The following is a 20,048-nucleotide window of genomic DNA, read 5'->3' as shown; positions in this document are numbered from 1 at the left end:
AAAACCAAAAGGCTGTGTTTTTAAATTTGCTTTAAAGGGGTCATATGATGCAATTTTAAGTTTTCGTTTCTCTTTGGAGTGTTACAAGCTCTTGGTGCATAAAGAAGATCTAAAGTTGCAAAGACTAAAGTCTCAAATCCAAAGAGATATTCTTTATAAAAGTTAAGAGTCAACCACGCCTACCTAAAACGTCTCGTTCTAACACGCCCCCACATATCTACATCACGATGTGGAAATATTAGCATAATGCGCCCAAATGTGCATGCAAAGAAAGAAGGCGTGGTTTCAGGAACAGCAGTAGTGTTGATGCAGCCATGTCAGGGAGACGCTGTGTATTCATTGAAGCATGTCAACATATTCTGTTACACCAAATACACAAAATAATGATCTTTAAAATAGCATCATATGACCCCTTTAATTAGCAGCGTTTTCCATTGTTTTGTCAATTGTTTCTTGAATCTGATTAAAAAAAAACACATTTAATCTGTAATTTAATAAAATGAACATATCGCCCATTGTTATGATGCAGACAAAGTGCAAACTAAAGGCTGTACAAACAAACATGGGCTAAATTTTTAAATGCCGTTTATATGCGAGTTGAAAATCCGTGTTGCCCAGTGACAGCCCCAAAACATTACTGCTCTTGAGGAATGGGCCAAAATACCAGCAACTGTGTGTGAAAACCTTGTGAAGACTTACAGAAAATGTTTGACCTCTGTCATTGCCAACAAAGTGTATATAACAAAGTATTGAGATGAAATTTTGTTATTGACCAAATACTTATTTTCCACCATAATTTGCAAATAAATTCTTTAAAAATCCTACAATGTGATTTTCTGGATTTTTTTTCTCATTTTGTCTCTCATAGTTGAGGTATACCTATGATGAAAATTACAGGCCTCTCTCATCTTTTTAAGTGGGAGAACTTGCACAATTGGTGGCTGACTAAATACTTTTTTTCCCCACTGTATGTGCAAATAAATAAAGTTTTAAAATATAAACGTTGCATTATAAATTAAATGACACTTGGCAGGTTATGTCATTAAATTGGAAATGATGACAGAAAAACAAATGCACAAACTCTTAGCTGGCAAGAATGAAACTCACACATTCATTCCTCAACATTTCTTTGTCCTGTAAGAAACGTCTTACTTTCATATCCCATTTCTAGTTATAATCCCATTACAATTACTGTTCTCATAAAATATCAATCGATAATGTCCAGGTATTATACAGTAGTCAATGTTTGAAGTGGATCAAAGAATAATGGGTATTGTTTTGCTTTTAGGACAGCTTTGATGAAAGGCTTTGAGCCACTTCAAATGTTGACTACTGTAGACCTCTTCAGTCCAGACATTTTTCACATTTTCTGCACTGACTTCAGAAGAAAATCATTCAGCAGAATGAATAAGCATTGTAAAATGTACAAAATGGACAGTAAGAACATCACATTCTTATTGAGTATTCTCATTCAGTATTATCAAATGAAAAAAAAACTCTCTACACAATTGAGCATCTCTGGAGAGACCTAAAAATGGCTGTCCACCAACGTTTACCATCCAACCTGACAGAACTGGAGAGGATCTGCAAGGGGGAATGGCAGAGGATCCCCAAATCCAGGTGTGAATAACTTGTTGCATCTTTCCCAAAAAGACTCCTGGCTGTATTAGATCAAAAGGGTGTTTCTACTAAATACTGAGCAAAGGGTCTGAATACTTAGGACCATGTGATATTTCAGATTTTCTTTTTTAATAAATCTGCATAAATGTCAACAATTCTGTGTTTTTCTGTCAATATGGGGTGCTGTGTGTACATTAATGAGGAAAAAAAATTAACTTAAATGATTTTAGCAAATGGCTGCAATATAACAAAGAGTGAAAAATTTAAGGGGGTCTGAATACTTTCCGTACCCACTGTATTATAAACAGCACTTAAATACCTATAATCACCTGAGTGCTTATCACAACTAACACATTTTCACTTTCTTTATATGCATTCAACCCCCTAGACTCGTTGGGACAAAACAGCAGTCAATGGTCCAGCAAGCTCTACAAGTGCAGGATTACTTTCCTACATTGACACTGTAGATATTTGCATGCATATTACGCTTATATCATGAGGGGATACACATAAATGCTCAGAGGTTGCAGAACAGCACTGAAGCAGAAAAAGAATAAAAATCCTGTCATTCACAGACTTTTCATTTTCTACCTGCAGCTCGGATAATTCAAACACGAAAGACTGAACTAGCAACCATGAGGCACCTGGAAAGTCAAAGAGGCAATACCTAAAGGGAAAAGGTGTAGGCACAGACTCTCCAACTTATTTACTGCATGGCCAGATTTCTTCCCAATGTTTCATTGTCTGAGATGTTCAAACTTCCTGAGGGAGTCAGAGTGATTTATTACTGCACTGGTTGAAAACAGCAGCTCTGACTTCAGTTCGCACAGCCTCACAGCATACAGCATCTACCCAATAAATGGCCTCTGGGAGAGAGTTCATGCCACCTCATGAAAGCAAATTCGAAACATTAGATTGGGTACGTAATTGAAGGCCACAGTACCATAAAAATCAATAATCATCATCGCAGTGAATGTACAACTATGACTGAAATTGCACCTCCGTTATTTCTTGTCTAATATTGGTCTGCATGTGTGTTCGGGCCAAGTTTAATTTCTATGGTGAACACATCCTTCGAACAATCAAGCCATCTGGGCCTAATGATCATTACAAAGAGTCTCTCTTCACCAACACGAAGCTCAGCTTCTATTAGTGCACAGTAGGACATGGTGAACAGCAGTAAAGCAGCATGTCTAATGAATTGTGGAGAGCAGTTCCTCACCCCTAATCCTCTTCTTTCTCCTTTTATTTCAAGCATATTGAGTTTGGATGTGCTATTTGTTAATTATAACATCGCTTTAGTCCACAAGGGGTGTCAGATTGGAATTAAAGATTTTTTTTTTTTTCATTGGAGAGCTAAACAAGACATCTATACATATTGAGAACAATGCTGTAAAAAAAAAAACAAGAGCAGATAGACAGAAAAAGAGAGAGAAAGAGAGACAGAGAGAGACTGTGCGGATGAAATATTCTTGTAGGATAATGTGAGTCCTGCCATTTTCAAATTTACAGGTTACATAAAAATGGACAATTATGGAGGCAGGGTAAATTACTGAGCCAGTGCAGAGGTTCGTGGAGAGACTGATGACAGATGAAGGCAAAAGTACTGTATGTACCAAAAATATTTTTTTTACAGAAACACAAAACCAAAATAAAGTTTTCATTCAGCTGAAAACCAAACACAGAGACAAGGTTTTAGAAATTACATTTGGGTAATTTGACTCTTTATGCTGTTGTTCATGGTGTTGTGTTCTTATATGAAAAATGTAAAAAAAAATTACATATTGGTACTCGCATCATTTTCAGTCATGGTGATTTTTGCCAAAATAACACTGCGAGTCAGAACAGTCAAGGCTGTGGACAATATTATGTTAATTATATATCAAATTTTACCTAAATGTACTTTTATTTTTTTAATTAATTAATTTTTTTTGTGTATTCTCCTTCTTTCGTTTCAGTCATAGTGGTTATTTTTAATTTGTTAAGACAAAAGAGTGTGGAATTTTAACATTACTGTTATCCATAACAAAAATAATCAGCCAGACTTTTAATATTGGTGCATTTTATAATGTGGCCAAAGCGATGAGTGCTGGATCAAAATACCCATCAGACAATCCTATTTTCAGAACAATTAAAAAAAAAAACTAAAATAAAATATATGGCATAGTTATGAATGACAATCACATTACTGATGCCCTAAGAAGCCTGGGGGTTGATGATGAAAAACAGACTGCATTTTTGAAACATGCAATGGGTTAACAAATTTGATTACCACAGAAAAATGCAAGAGCTTTGTGGTTTACAGGTACTGAGATTAATACCAGATCAGCTGAACTCCAACACAGTTCTATAACAAGAGAGCACACAGAGAGAGCAGGGTTCTGGCTTGTGTTATAATGTTCAACACAGAGCATCCTCCACCTGCTAACAGTCCCAGTACATTAACCTTCATGTTAACGGGAAAAAAAGCCTAGTCTTAATGTCCCTAGAGGTTTAAAAGTTAATTTGTCTTTCAATACAATGTAAACAACAGTCTAAACATTTATGCAACCAAATAATCTGAAAGCAAACATGAGTCTCTATTATAGTTGTCAAGGTAACCAGAGAGACCAGATACGGCCCAGTCAAAGCGCTGGCAGGAAAACTAAATATGTCCAATTATTAAACTACATCCAGTTCTGTTGAGACTGAATACAAGACAAAGCAACATTCATAGCCATTAGCACAACAGTACAAAACCCCAAAACACCCTCCTGTTATGAATTTCCACACACATTCAGGCTGGGACACCTGCATCCCATAAAAATTAATAAAAAATCTATTTGGTGACAATCTTTGCATCTTTAGTTTGGTTACTAGCTTGTAGGCTCGCAAGTGTGATTCCAAGTTAATTACTTCTAAACTTTGGGAGATGTACGTTGATGTACAAAACTCATTTCACTTGGAAATTAATTTTGTGCATAGCAGAAAAAGGTCTGTCAAAGAAAACAATTAGGGAGGGACACTATTCATAGCTTACTGATAGTACACACTAAATATCCTGTTGTATCAAAGCAGTTTTGACAGAAGGCTTTCTGGCACCACCTGGCCATTGTTCAATATGCTGCAGACGTCGACAAGGAAGCCTGCAACCATAACAATGACTTCAGAATGTGGAGTTAATGGTAATTTTTTCTTTAAATAAAACAAGAATTTTAGCCTAGCCATATTTGTTTTAGCAGATTTGAGTATGATAGATACATATATAGTTTAGATTGAGAGATAGATGGATTGATACTAGATATGCTGTTTTCTATTCTATAAATTCTTTAATAATATAAATGTATGAATGTATGCAAAATACACTTACATAATGCATACAGCTCTGGAACCAAAGTAACACCTGAATGCAGTCAAACGCTCCCCTGATCAGTTCCCGCCACTAAGCCTTTAGAGAAAGCAGCAAGGCTTTGACTGCAGCTGAAAAACAGGAACAGATGGGACTTCTGCGTGTCCCTGGACATTTCACTGTGACTCCCCACAAAGACACCAATCTATACATATATGCGGCGTGGAATGACAGAACTGCCTCATTGTGAAATGAAAATTTGTTTCCTCTCTTCTCCTTCCTAATTGGCCAATGCGCTGCATGGTGCAGGTCCCTGACTCGCATCAGAAAGTAAAAATGAACACAGACACATGTGAGCTTTATCCACATTCTCAACCACATACGGATGCTTCAAAAGCTTTTCAGATGGGCCCAGGAGACGCCTCAATGCATGGCCCCAGCCTTTACAAGCTGAAATCTGGGAATCTCCTGGGTCGCCATTGATCATGGCAGGGGAAGAAACATCACAAATGCTCACAGGTGGAGCCCTGGTCAAAGAAACTCTTTATTGTTGGAGACATTGTCTGGTGGGTAGTGCACATGCTCTGACATGTTGCATGTTGCATAGTGCATAGTGCATAGTGAATGTGCCATTGAGAATGCTTTCTAAATTCCAATTAAATTCCTGAATTTGAATTGAAGTAGCAAACACAATGCAGAATTGCTATTCAAATCTGAATCTAAGGAGTGGCATTACAATGAATGTCTTGGTTACGTATGGTAACCCTCGTTCTCTGAAGGAGGGAACGGACACGTGACGTCGGATTACCGACAAATTGGGATCTCGCTTAGAGAGACCAATCTACTTTGAGTGTAAACTAAACGAGCCAATGCACATTGGCATGCGATTATTGCATCCAAGCTGCCGCTGATCACAGCGTGAGTATAAGTAGGCAGCAGATGCAGCGCATATTCAGGTTTTCGCTGAGGAGCCAAGCCGGTGACCCGGCAGCTCAGCGGTGGTACAGGAGCTGTGGCGAGGGGACGTGACGTCTCCGTTCCCTCCTTCAGGGAACGAGGGTTACCATATGTAACGGAGACATTCCCTTTCAGTCGGTCACTCTCGACGTCACGTCGGATGACCGACGAATTGGGATCCCTACCAAAAGGCCACAGATACTGCCACTTCCAGTGTCCTGTGGGAGCCTCCTGCGCCCCTACTTTTTGGAGCAGGGCAGGGCTTACCACAAGAGGACCAGCTACTGCTGCTATGGCACTACCCACTCAGTAAGACTGGATAACACTGGGAAAACGTACCCGTTCCATTTGAGACCGGGACGTTGCAGAAGCTCCATCCTTCCCGAAGGAGGTTTTGGAAACAAATACACACATGAACATCCCTTAGGTGCATATGGAAGATTGGAGGTGATTGTAACCCTCTTGGAGTGGCAGAAGTCTGCCGGGGAAACACGGGCTCCGAGGACATACCGTGGACTTTACACATATGGGATCCATTTAGGTCTCTACATATGGAACCCAGCCCTCTACCGGTTCTCACGGATTCATCGAGAGTAGGCCTGGCGCCGGACGCTCCGTCACGTCTGGCTGCCGAGGGGACGGAGGAGCTCAACAGGGTCTACTATACGGACTCTATGGAGCAGGTTTAGCAAGCCGACCCGATCCCTCACCTGCAGGCTCACCACCTGATCCCTGAAGGGAGTAGTGGGAACCTTCGGCACATAGCCGGGCCGGGGCCTCAGAGTTACCTGGGAGTCGGCCGGCCCAAAGTCTAGGCACGAATCATCGACCGAAAACGCGTGCAGGTCCCCTACCCTCTTGATGGAGGCCAGTGCAAGCAGGAGTAGAGTTTTCATTGACAGAAACTTCAGCTCGACTGTCTGTAAAGGCTCAAATGGGCCCTGCTGTAGTGCTGTGAGCACTAGAGTCAGGTCCCAAGAGGGTATAGAGGGGGGCCGTGGAGGATTTAGCCTTCTCGCCCCCCTAAGGAACCTGATGATCAGGTCATGCTTCCCCAGCGACTTCCCTTCTACGGGGTCGTGGTTAGCAGCGATTGCTGCGACATAGACTTTGAGGGTGGAGGAACACAGCCTTCACTCCAACCCTTGCTGCAAAAAGGTCAGCACGACTCTGATCGGGCATCTTCGGGGGTCTTCTCGGTGAGAAGAACACCACTCAACGAACAGGTTCCACTTCAAAGCGTAGGCGTGTCTCGTAGACGGTGCTCTCGCTGAAGTGATGGTGTCAACTACATCTTGGGGAAGGTCACCTAGAACCTCCGCGTCCCGTCCAGGAACCAGACATAAAGTTTCGAGAGGTCTGGATGCGGGTGCCAAAGGGTGCCCCGTCTCTTGAGTCAGTAGACCCTTCCTCAGAGGAATCGGCCAAGGAGGGGCTGTCACGAGGAGCATTAGTTCCGGGAACCGGGTGGGCCAATAGGGCACCACTAACAGGACCTGCTCCTCGTCCTCCCTGCCCTTGCACAGTGCAAGAAGGCTCACTGGGAGAAACACATATTTGTGAAGGCCCCGCGGCCAGCTGTGTGCCAGCGGCCGTGCAGTCCTCCCTGACCCTGCACAGTGTCTGTGCAAGAAGACTCACTAGGGGAAACGCATACTTGCGAAGGCCCTGTGGCCAGCAGTGTGCTGTGTGCATCCGAGCCGAGTGTTCCCTCGGTCAGGGAGTAGAACAACTGGCAGTGAGAGGTTTCTGGAGAGGCAAACAAGTCTACCTGAGCGGTTCCGAAACGTCTCCAAATCAGCTGGACCGTATGGGGATGGAGTCGCCATTCTCCCAGAAGCGCAGCTTGAGACAGCTTGTCGGTTGCCCGGTTGAGCAGCCCAGGAATGTGAACAGCACGAAGCGACCTCAGATGCTTCTGACTCCAAAGGAGGTGGCGGGCGAGTTGCGACATGCGACGGGAGTGCAGACCACCTTGTTGGTTGATGTATGCAACGGTCGCAGTGTTGTCCGTGCGGACTAGTACATGCTTGCCTCGCAAGCGCCCTTTGAGATGGATCAAGGCAAGGTGCACTGCCAGCAACTCGAGGCAGTTGATGTGCCAGTGCAGTTGGGGCCCCGTCCAAACCCCTGACACTGCAAGCCCGTTGTACGTGGCCCCCCAGCCAGTGGTTGAGGCATCCGTGTGAACCCCAGCATGCCTGGAGACCTGGTCTCGGGGCACTCCTGCCCGGAGAAATGCAAGGTCTGACCATGGGGTGAAGGTTTGGCGGCAGGCCGGTGTAACTTGGACCCAGTGAGTGCGGCGTTGCCACGTTCACCTCGGGACTCGGTTATGGAGTCAGTGCTGAAGCGGTCTCCCAGGAGCTTTGTGGGACCGCCATCCTGCTCTTGAATGTATTCAAGCAGTTCAACACTGACTGAGCACTTTCCTGCGTGAGGCGTGTTGTCTGTTCGACCGAGTCCAACTCCATACCGAGAAAAAAGATCCTCTGCGTCGGGGAGAGTTTGCTCTTTTCCCAGTTGACCCGAAGGCCCAACTGGCTGAGGTGCGAGAGCACCAAGTCCCTGTCTTCGCACAACTGATCCTGAGACTGAGCTAATATGAGTCAGTCGTCGAGGTAGTTGAGAATGCGAATGGCCTGTTCTCTCAGCGGAACAAGGGATGCCTCTGCAACTTACGTGAAGACCCGGGGCGACAGGACCTCGTACTGATATGCTCGTCCTTCGGATGCGAACCGCAGCAATGGTCTGTGGTGCGGAAGGTTCGACACATGAAGTACCAATCTCGGGGACGGATGCACCCGAAGATGCGTTCCTGTGTCAACATCTTGTACGGTAACCGGTGAAGGCCCCGGTTCAAGACACGCAGGTCCAAGATTGGTCCTAACCCACCGCCTTTCTTGGGAACAATGAAGTAGGGGCTGTAAACCCCGTCTTCACATCGGCTGGAGGGACCGGCTCTAATCGCATCCTTCGCCAGCAGGACTGCGATCTCTGCACGCAAGACAGGGGCATCTGCTGCTTTCACTGAATAATAGTGGACACCCCTGAACTTGGGAGGGCGCCGGGTGAACTGAATCGCATAGCCGAGCCTGATGGTTCGAAGAAGCCATCGAGACGGGCTGGGTAGTGCTAGCCAGGCTCCCAGATGCCGCGCAAGTGGTACCAACGGAACTACAGGCGTACCCGCAGTGGGGCAGCAAGGAAGAACGCAGGGACCCGGCCCGGGCGTCTCGTAGCCGGTCCGAGGCGGGGTCTGAGTGTGTGTAACACTGACCTGCGTTCGAGCAAAGGGTGCGTGGGTAGTCCGTTGGTTCGTCCTCCCGATCCGCCCACTGCTTCTCACTGGCGAGAGAGGAGGGTGAGTGTGACACGACACTGGATCGTCCACAACCCCCCGTCACCTCTGGGGTCCCAGAGATAGAGGAAATTGCTCTTTTGTCGAGTATTTGGTTACCACCGACCGAGAGGTCAGTGGTGGGAAAAAAAACAAAACAAAAGATTCTCCGCCCGCCCCTCCTCCGGGGGAGGGAGTGGTGTGTTCACCATCTCCCGAAGAGCAGGTCCCTCCACCTCTGGGTTGCCCGTCTCAGGCCCTCTTGCTCTTTCGCTTGCCACCAGGTTTGGCGGGGGCCTGGACAGGCGGGGCGGCTGCCCTGCGACTGGCTCTATGGCGCAGCTTTGCTGGAGGCCGCGGGAGTGGGGGCGGTGGCAGGGGGCCGCCCTCGGCGATGGCAGCACCTGCACGCCGAGGCAGGATGTACCTGATGGCCTCAGTCTGCTTTTGGGCAGCGGAGAACTGCTGGGCAAAGTTCTCCACCGTGTCGCCGAAAAGGCCGGTCTGGGACACAGGGGCATTCAAGAATCGTGTTTTGTCCGTCTCGCGCATGTCGGCCAGACACAGCCAGAAATGGCGCTCCTGGACCACCATAGTGTACATTGTACGACCCAGAGACCGCGCCGTAACCTTCGTCGCTCGTAGCGCGAGGTACGTCCCGGTGCGGAGTTCTCTGAGAACTTCCGGGTCGTGACCACCCTCGTGCAAGTCCCTCAGTGCCTTGGCCTGATGCACTTGCAACAACGCCGTAGCGTGTAGGCGGAGGCAGCTTCTCCACAGACCGTATAAGCATCGCTGGCCAGTCGAGTACCTACAGACCCGGGAGGAGAGGCACGGTTCTCCCTGCTGGGTGGAGGCGGTATTAGGATGCAACTGCATCGCAACCGACCGCTCCACCGGGGGGCCCCTTATAACCCCCTAGCTGCACCACCGTCGAGGGTGGTGAGGGAGGAGGAACCAGCAGATCGGTTTCCGGCAGTAAAAGGTGCCGTCCACGAGCTGGTGAGCTCCTCATGCACCTCCGGGAAGAAAGCCACCGAGGCGGGGCGCCAAGAACCTGCGCGAACCACCCCGAGAACCAATCGTGCAACCTTGAGGGCTCGGGACATGGTGGAAGTCTCCACTCGAGCCCTACCCCCATGGTGGCCCGGGAAAGCACAGCCGTTTTTTTCTGGATCCGATTCAGGAATTGCTACAGTCCCGGAGGACAGCAGCGCAGCCAAATCTTTCTCTCCAGAAAGCTCTGGCTCACCCTCCGATGCAGCAATCGACATCTGGTCGTTGGGATGAGCGCCAAAGGATATGGCTGGTATGCTCCTTGTAGAGGGCCCAGCACGTTCCATTGGCAGCTCAACTGGTTGCGGAGTGCAAGAGGAGCGATGGTCCCCCGAGGATTGGTTCCCTGGAGGGTTTGCCACCACTGTTACCCTCAGACCGCCATTGTTGTGGAGCAATTCAATTCTTAAATTCCGACTTTCCCCAAAGCTAACGTGTTGGAGCCTGTTTGAATTTGAACTGTTCTCCCAAATATGAAAATTGTCATTTACTCACCCTTATTTTATTCCAGACCTGCATGACTTGAATAACTTTATTTTGTGAAACACAATAAGAGACTTAACTTTCATTGTATGGAATAATGCAGTAAAGTGATGCAGATGTTGATTGAAGCTCTCATTCTACATGACACCCTTCTTTCAAGTCATTCAGGTGTAAAACAACATGAGGCTAAGTAAATGACAGACTGTCCCATTGTGGCCAGAGCAAAAAAAAATTTAAATAAATAAATAAATGCATAATCCAACACATAAAAGGATTTTTAACCAACAAGTTTTTGACAGAGAGACAGACCATGTGGGGCAATGTGGGAAATTTCATTTCTTCATTTAGGACATGAAAAGAAGGAAATACAATTCTGCAGACTTCAATATTTTTTTAATTAAATTAACCAATATTTTTATTTATCATGTGTCATATGTTAAAAGTAACAAACCCTATGAGTATAGTTCAGTAAAGCTATGTTTTTCCATCAGACATTTAACCATAATTATACAATGTAGATGAAAACTAGAATCAACAGAACATAATTAGACAGTAGGCATTATATTCTGTACTGTAACTGGCACCACAGGTGTACTGATATACTCAAGTGCTACACCTGTGGTGTTGTTCTGCTCTTCCTCACCCCCTGCCAGCCACAAAGTCTGACTAAATCCAACAGCTTTTGACACTGACAGGTTGTATAACTGACTTAAACTGTCTGAGCCTGTTTTAAAGAGCCATTGTTTCTGATGGAGATAAGTGAAATTGGTTTTATGCTGTAAACAACAGCAAATACAGAGTGAGAATCGATGTGTTGGCACGTCAACCCTTCCACACCCTTCTTTATCTCCACCCAGTAAATGCATTTAATCAGTTTAATCACTGAGGGGGAATCAGGTCCTGACCGAGCTTCTCTTCTCCTCTCTTTTAGACACTTTTCTAATCCCGCTGCTTCCAAATCAGCCCCTCACCTGCCAATCAGCTCCTCCTCAGCGCGACTGCTTCTTTTAAGTGGCTTTGCCTGTCTTAACTAAAGCCAGAGGATGAATAGCAATAGATATCAGAGGATGACGGCTCCGGCTGCTTTAAAAGGGATTTCTCCTGACATCTATCTTAAGTTTAAATGGCCAGTCGATTTCTGGAAGCAGGGATTTGTGACAGAAGTGTTGTGAATGACAACACATTGCAGGGGTATTAGGAGTACTGAAGAACATGTGTCTGAAATTGTGTAGGGTGGGTTGAGCAAAAGTGGGACATCAGGTAAAGCACGGCAAATAATGATTGATTATCATTTAAACAGAATTATGAAAATGTTGTTATTTTTTCATAATGGGCAAAATGTAAAAAAAATTTATGATTATTGGATGATGCATTAAAAAAAGTACTACTTTAGCTTAAAATGTTAGGCCTATAGAACATGGGACAGAAGCTTTCAGTCTAAAAGCCTTTTGAAACTGTTCTGATGGATTCTGATCATTGTCATACAACAGTTAAAGCCTGAACATTAAACACAATCCCATGGCAATTCTTAACTATTGTACACTTTGGCTAATTGGTTGCTAATTCATCTGAATTTGTACAATCGTTTGATACATTTATATTATACATTTATTATACACAAAAATTTATACGAAATCGCCACCTTGTGAAATAGCTATGTTTTTCTGTGAGAACGGGTTGGAATATTTCATAGTCTAACTCTAGCTGCACTGCACAGATATGAAATCACAGATTAAAACTTCCAATGGTAGCTTGGTTTAAATAGTTTCTAGTCCAAGTTGGATATTTATGGTCAGTCCAAGATTATCTGGTGGACTAACACCTGGTGGGAAAATGACCAGGAAAATCTTGATCAAACTGGTTAGACTAGAGTGACCACCTTGCACCAGTAACAAATCAACATGTTCCGCAAAATCATATTGAACACCTTTATCTGATTATTTTCCCTTTTGTCATATTTTTGTAGTTCTTAAATTGTAGCAAACAAACCTGCCCCCTATTACTGATTTTGCTTATGATCACTTTACCTGAAAATGACAGTACAACTGGCACTGGGAATAGTATGAAGAGGGACAAATTAGAAATATGGCTGGTTTGAATTCAAACGCATAATCCCAAAGAGCATGTGTGAGGTTTGGCAGCTGCCAAATGGGATTACACAAATTAACCAAAGCAAAAGTAAAACCCTTGGCTCCCGTTATTGCTAGCAATTTCAGCCACAAACATAGACTTATTTCCAACAAACAAAATAGCCTTCCGTTTTCAAAACACATTGCAAATGATGTAGACGTAATACTTCCAAGTCACTCACGTGGTAAGATAAAAAGCCTTTAATTAACTGGGCTTAAATCGTTACAACAACGATACAACGTAAAAAAAATTGCAAATGACTTGGTTACACCCAAAAATCACGTGACATCTCCCACCTTGTTCTATGCAAACAGATAGCAGAAATGTTTACCTGATGATCAAACCTGTCAACAATCCTACTGTAATTCATCTCCAAGAAATTGTAGTCTATAGACATATGAGGCCATGTGAAATGTTCATATGATTACATTTTTGTCATCAATTTAAACTAAACCAAAAGTTAATGGTTTCTTCAGATAGCCTAGTTTCTTTTATAGAATTAGCCTACAGTCAAATTTAACAAGTCTCAATACAAGGTAGTCAAAACAACTTTTTTAGCAGAAATGTTTACCTGATGATCAAACCTGTCAACAATCCTACTGTAATTCATCTCCAAGAAATTGTAGTCTATAGACATATGAGGCCATGTGAAATGTTCATATGATTACATTTTTGTCATCAATTTAAACTAAACCAAAAGTTAATAGTAATTGGTTTCTTCAGATAGCCTAGTTTCTTTTATAGAATTAGCCTACAGTCAAATTTAACAAGTCTCAATACAAGGTAGTCAAAACAACTTTAAAAAAAAAACTGTTGTTGTTTATCGAATGTATCCCATATGTCATCGTAAAACATGTCCATGTCCGCTAAGAAACTTTCAGATCCTCAGAAATAGTACACACGCGTCTCCACAGTTATCTGCTGCTTTCATATGTTGTGATGTTGGTGGTGGTTTAAAACACCTACCGTGCTTTGTGATACCCTCGCGTTTCAGTACAGGCGAACTTAACGAAAACTCCGTTATCCAAGAGGATAAAAACGTCCTTAGGATTCCTTCAACTGCTGTGTGAATCTTTCGCCTCGTTTCTTCATTCCTCTCGGCGGCACTGACTCCACTCAACACTTCGCTGTGCTGCTCGCTGTGCGACTCTGGGCGGCTACTAGACCTTCACGCCTCCTGTCATTAATTCTTCATATTCCACATAATGGTGACGAATTGTCCTGTAAATCAGACAAAATCACGGGGCTGGTGTACACCTACTACATCCTTTTATATATCATGTTATATATAACTTGACACAGCTGGACATCCTTGACAGTGATTTAAACCGTGCTGCCGCAGCTATATTTTATCTGAAACCTAAATCAAGTCATTCAGTCTCCAAGACCAAACCCCCTCTGACCAGCAGGTGTCTTTGAAATCTTTTTGAGCTGGAGGCTTTGTCGAAGGCTTATTTAAATGCTTTGTGGAAAAACTCAGCATATGGATATAGTCTTTTCCTCAGAGGAAAGATTCACAACTGAGCCTGCTGCTGATTTGATTTTTATTAACTACCAATAGACATATGAGTCACATATTACATGGACATCAAACAGAGAAGTGAGATTCAGTGCAGAAAAAAATGAAGTCCACAAATGATGAGACCAAATGTTCTCTCCTAAATAAAGAATGAATATACTGCTATATCAGCCTCTGTACTTTTCTTTCCATTACTAGTTTCTCTGCTCCTCATGTAGGGGTAGGGCCCAAATATAAAATATAAGATATTAGCACACATATTACTTCAGCATCAGTTCATCAACAAAGTCATTTTTAAACATTTTTGCAGCCAGCAAGTAGCATTTTAAATCTTAAAAATATGTACCAAGCAAATATGCATCAATGCATTGTAATTACAGAATTAAACTGATTATCAACAAATTATTCATACATTTCTGTTTTCATTCATGCAGTTTTATCCAAAGCAACTTGCACTGTTTTCAAATATACTTTCTAATTCCTTGGGAACTGAACCCAAGGCCTTGGTGTTGCTATGATGCATTGCATCATATAGTAAAAATATCAATCCAGTCGAATCAAGTTGTAATTCGATCAAATATTACACCTCTAGAATTAGCAGAACTAGAATTGAAAAAAGAAAATGACGTTTGCAAAGACAGTTCCTGGAGAATCTTGAGGTTAACCTGGTGATGGCTCATGGCTCTCTCCTGTCTGGACTCGAAATAATGTGTATGTGTGCTCTTCTGAAAATAAACATGAACGTGAGTCTGTGGTATCACTCTTGACCAGTCAGACTCTGTATTGACTGTGACATTCAAGTGAGCGCTCAGTGCTGCCTGTAGGAACTGTAACTGACTGATCTGGGCTCTGTGAGGTCCTGAGAGAACTGAATAAATAATGCTTCAAGGCAAGGTGACCCAACCTAGATCATTACACGCTCCGCTTGAGCCCTGAGGCTTATATTTATAGACAAAGACTACAGGTACATTGCTCTGTTGCACTCTTCACTTTATTCTTTCCTGTCACAGACAATTTCAGCCATACATTAAGCCAGTGATGGTATGTTTTAGACACGTTTTATAGAGATGTTATGCTCAGTAGCAAGCTCAAGGGCAGGAGTGCAAACATTTTTGAGGGGATTTTGAAGATTTGATGATTCCTAAAATGATAGTCAAAAGGTCCCATTCTGATATTCTTCACAGGATTCTATTATATTGATTTAGCAGAAGTGCATCCAAAAAGTCACAGGTGACCTGTTTTCATATTTTCAGTTATCACTAATGCATAAACCAAGGACTATCTTGTAGTCTATTGTGTAATCTAGAGCCTATAATTCAGGGTTTCTTTTCATTTTGTCAGAAGGCTATATCTTTACATTTACTTTTGGCAGACACATTTTATCTAAAACAACACAATATTAGGTAGCCTACATATATAGCTTATCAGTTGCATTCCCTGGCAATCAAATCTGTTTGAGCTATAGGAATGATCAAGACTCGTGGATCAAAAATCTGGAAGCTATCTTCTCATTTACTTCCTTCTTGTTTGAAGAACAACAAAAGTGAAAGCTCACTTCCATCTTACTCCATTTAAGGACTGGAGACTTAAAAATACCAAAGCTTACTGCAGCATTGCATGAGGTAGTACTGTAAATGTTCTCTAAATCAATGTGAATGCAAATGGTGATTTACTTTAATATAGAAATCTCTTTTTAAAAATCGAATTTTCATTTTTTTTTTTCATCTTTAATCACAGAAGAGTGTATCTCTAATGCAGGGATTTCTTGCTTGTACAGTTGAATGTAACCATTCTGTATGAAAAGGTAATTGCATTTTGAGCTGCATTATCACTTATGATCTAATGGTGATTCAATTTCTGATTTTTACCGGAAACTGGGAATGATTTTTAATGAGTAATGTTGTCTAATAAGCTGTAGCTCTGTAGCTTTTTGAAGCCCAACTTGTTGTATGTTCTGCATGACAATTTGCTGTTTCATTATTTTCTGTTTTCCAGGAGGCCCATTGTCTCCAATGACCTCTGCAGGCAATCAAAAAAGCACCATACTGTTCATTACAAAAACAAATTCTATAAAAATAAATAATAAACATCTGAAAGTGAAGCTACATGTAAATTTAGGAAATAAAAGCATGCTGCATCCTGACTTTGGTGGTTGCATAATGATGTGCAAGAGGACACCAGCTGATGTTATATTCTGCATCATGGTCTCTATATATTGTATGATTGCAGTTTTATCAATGTTCTATCTGTTATGGGAATTTGGCTTAGATAAAATGGTAATAAGGGAAGTTTGGGTAAAACAGAGTCTCTCAAATCCCTAAATCCCAAAAGAAGCGTTTAAATAGTTTTCTAAATGTCTTCCTTCGATTCTCCCACACTCTCAAATGCACTCATTCTGCGTTTCCTCCTATTCTTTCGATGACCGCTCACGTCCTGTTGCGACAGTCGCACGAAAGGAAGGGGGAGGTGATTCATAACAGGAAGATCCCAGTGAGGTGACCCATCTTTGATCATTATGTTTGTATAGAATGGATTGACTGGTAGGTCAACATAAGATTCAGTCTACCAAGACGGCTTACCCACAAACCATGATAACTTGTCTCATATTAGCAAGGCACTATACAGTCTAAGTAAATCCAGTCAGAAATACAGTTACAAGGTAAAAAATAAATAAATAATAATAATAATATATATATATATGTAACAGAAGAGGTCTGACACAACAGGTTAGTATATATAAAACAGGTTTATTTGGTCACACAGAGTACTGGGGTAGGGTCCAGAGGATGTTATGGTGGATGAATAGTTCGAAGGATATGATGAGTGGGGGAATCCGAGTCTTTGGCTTTACAGGAGCTGGAACGTAGGCAGGAGGAGCACACACCTCAGCGATCCTTGAACAAGGAGGAACAGGAGACATTAGGAGGAACACAGGAGGTAAGTAATGCAGGAAGTATTCAAATGGCAGTAGTAGCAAAGTCATTGAGTCCTCTACATGTATACGAGACCGGACAGTGAGGGTGTCTGAGGTGTGTGCTTTTATGCAGGCTGGTTGATGAGGTGCTTGATAGGTGACAGGTGCAGGTGCTCAGAACTCAGGTGAGAGGGATCGTTGTGATTGGGTGGTGGTGGAGCCTGGCCGATCTGTTACAATATGTCAGCATTTGTGGACTTGTGTGAGTGTTTTGTCCTTTCAGGGCACCAGTGAGTCACTTGACAAACCATGACTTATGCTTCCACTGCTAAATGAAAATGAATGTGCAGTCTGGTTCTGTGCAGTGACTCATCTAGAATGTGTTGCCAGTTGTTAAGGGAATAAGACTTACTAGTTTCAACAGGACTAGAGCATCACATTTTAGACTGCACCTTGAATGATAACCACCTAGATTGGTGGAGAAGTCTGAAAGATCCAGCTCATTCGGTTAGGCACAATAAACCGCAGGGAGTCTGGGTAAGCTCAGGTAGAGGTCAGCTCTTCGCTTGTTGTGATACAGGACGTCCTCACCGCAGGGAGCCAAAGATCAGACAACAACATTTCAGCTGCAAAACATATACAGTAGGGTTCAAAAAGTCTAACGCTAAAGAAAAGTTGATGTTTTTGCTCTCAAACTGGCATGAACTTTACAAAATTGTTCAAAACATGATGCTCATTCACATTTATGCATTTGGCAGACAGTATAACACTGCATTCAATGTACACATTTAGATTTGATCAGTTCTTGATTTCTCTGAGAATTGAACCCATGTGTAAGAAATTATAGTCTGCCTTGACCAAACTTCCACTCCAATTAAACTATTCTCCTTTCTCTACAAAGAGCTTAATTATCATAGAGATAATTCTTTATGTAAATAGTATCTCTTGAACGTTACTTCATCACCTATAGCGTGGGAGCGGCAGTAGGCCATCAAGAACCATCTGCTGACCAAAAGGGTATGTGAATATAATTGCACCTTAACATTTGGTTGTTTCCACCTGAAAGACTTCCAAAGATGTGGGAACGGAAGGCTATCACTTTCATTGTTATCCACAATTTACATTTAAGACGAAACTTCATTTACATGTCTAGCGGGAAGATGAACGTAATAGAGTATAAAATGTTTGAGAGTAGGAGGCTCGGGGTTCAGTCTGACTCCGTTGAACCCAAAGTACTAAATGTACTTTGTCACTACTATTCTGTAATAAAAGTTATTCTTCATCAAGATCTTCGACGTCTTCACTTTTTCTTACACATGCATGACCTTGGTGTTACTGGTGCTACATGCACATCTTTGAGCTACAGGAAAAACCATGTTTATGTTCTCAAGCAGGGTTTGAGACTGATCCAAGAGCATCTTGAGCATCATTGTACACAAGAACATCTGACCTGAGGAGTTGACATGATCAGTGTCACGAATTTCCACATCTGATTACCGACCAAGAAATAATGCAGAATCATACATATTTCTTGTTAATTTTACATCATACACTTAACAAAATTAAAAACGCAACACTTTTGTTTTTGCCCCCATTTTTCATGAGCTGAACTCAAAGATCTAAGCCTTTTTCTATGTACACAAAATGCCTATTTCTCTCAAATATTCAGAGGTGGACAAAGTACTCAACTCTATTACTTGAGTGAAAGTACAGATACTGCTGGTCAAATATTACTTCATTACAAGTAAAAGTTGTAAAGACAGATTTTTACTTAAGTTGAAGTACAGAAGTGCTTCCTTTTAGAAGTACTTAAGTACCAAAAGTAAATTTCCTTTTTTGTGTCAATGCACTGTTTTATTGTTGTATGTAATACTTGCAATACTTCTGATGCAACTTAGAATACATTACACCTACTGGCTTGTAGTATCTTTGGAATAAAGAGCTTTTAGAATGTTAAAAACCTATGGGAAAAAAAATTAACACCCCTACCCACCCCCACAAAAGCAGGATGGTAGTGATCTCACACAGCTCTGACAGTGTGTGTGCACACATCTATGTGTAACCATTTGTCCACATTTGAACAGAGTGGACAGTGAAATCCAGTAAATACAGAGTGATAAGGAAGAAAAAAATCAAACCTGCTTTAAAACCCAGCTACACAACTGTAGCTGTACAACTTTACAACAGCAACACTGCTTTAACAAAAAGCAAAACAGCAAGACCTATTTGACGTCAAAAAAAAATTTTTTTAAGTGCTGTCTAATCGCTCTCGTGGCACTTTGATGTCACACACAGAACAGTCTATGCAGTGCTGCTTCAAGTCCAACACCTATTGTGTTTTATTAGGAGATGCACAACAGTTCTTCTGTGGCTTTATAGGTAATATTTTCACGTACACAATTTAGCAAAATCAGACAATATTGTGTCTAATATATACCACAATATTAACTTCTTATTATTTAATTGTTGTAAATAAATATCACGTTTGCAACTGGGCAGTGTTCAAAAAATGCTGGGAAATCCCTTCATGTAGCCCCAAGAGTGATTACTGATAAACTGTCTGAAAAAAATAGAGTCACGTTTTAGAGAAGAAAATGTAGTGGAGTGAAAGTCATAAGTTCCCAGAAAAAATAATACTCAAGTAAAGTACAGATACTCAAAAAGTGTACTTAAGTACAATACTCAATTAAATGTTCTTAGT

The 20,048-nt window shown here is 42.2% G+C and overlaps 1 protein-coding gene across 3 annotated transcripts in view; it reads right to left on the bottom strand.

Moving 5' to 3' along the window:
- Positions 1-14,236, bottom strand: part of LOC107585935 (tetraspanin-18-like) — a 33,027-nt gene extending 18,791 nt beyond the window's left edge. The window contains exon 1 of one of the 3 annotated variants that reach the window (XM_016273116.1): positions 13,881-14,236. The gene's annotated coding sequence lies outside the window, so the exon portion shown is untranslated. Of the gene's footprint in view, positions 1-4,969; positions 5,038-13,880 lie in introns of those variants that run through there. The other 2 variants (XM_016273119.1, XM_016273117.1) reach the window with 2 other exon arrangements.
- Between the last annotated feature and the right edge of the window lie 5,812 nt (positions 14,237-20,048).

This window comes from Sinocyclocheilus grahami, unplaced genomic scaffold (assembly GCF_001515645.1).
Source record: "Sinocyclocheilus grahami isolate Dianchi unplaced genomic scaffold, SAMN03320097.WGS_v1.1 scaffold76.1, whole genome shotgun sequence".
Lineage (NCBI taxonomy): Eukaryota > Metazoa > Chordata > Actinopteri > Cypriniformes > Cyprinidae > Sinocyclocheilus > Sinocyclocheilus grahami.
Note: the sequence above shows the minus strand (reverse complement) of the source record. Positions and strands in the feature narration are given on the sequence as shown.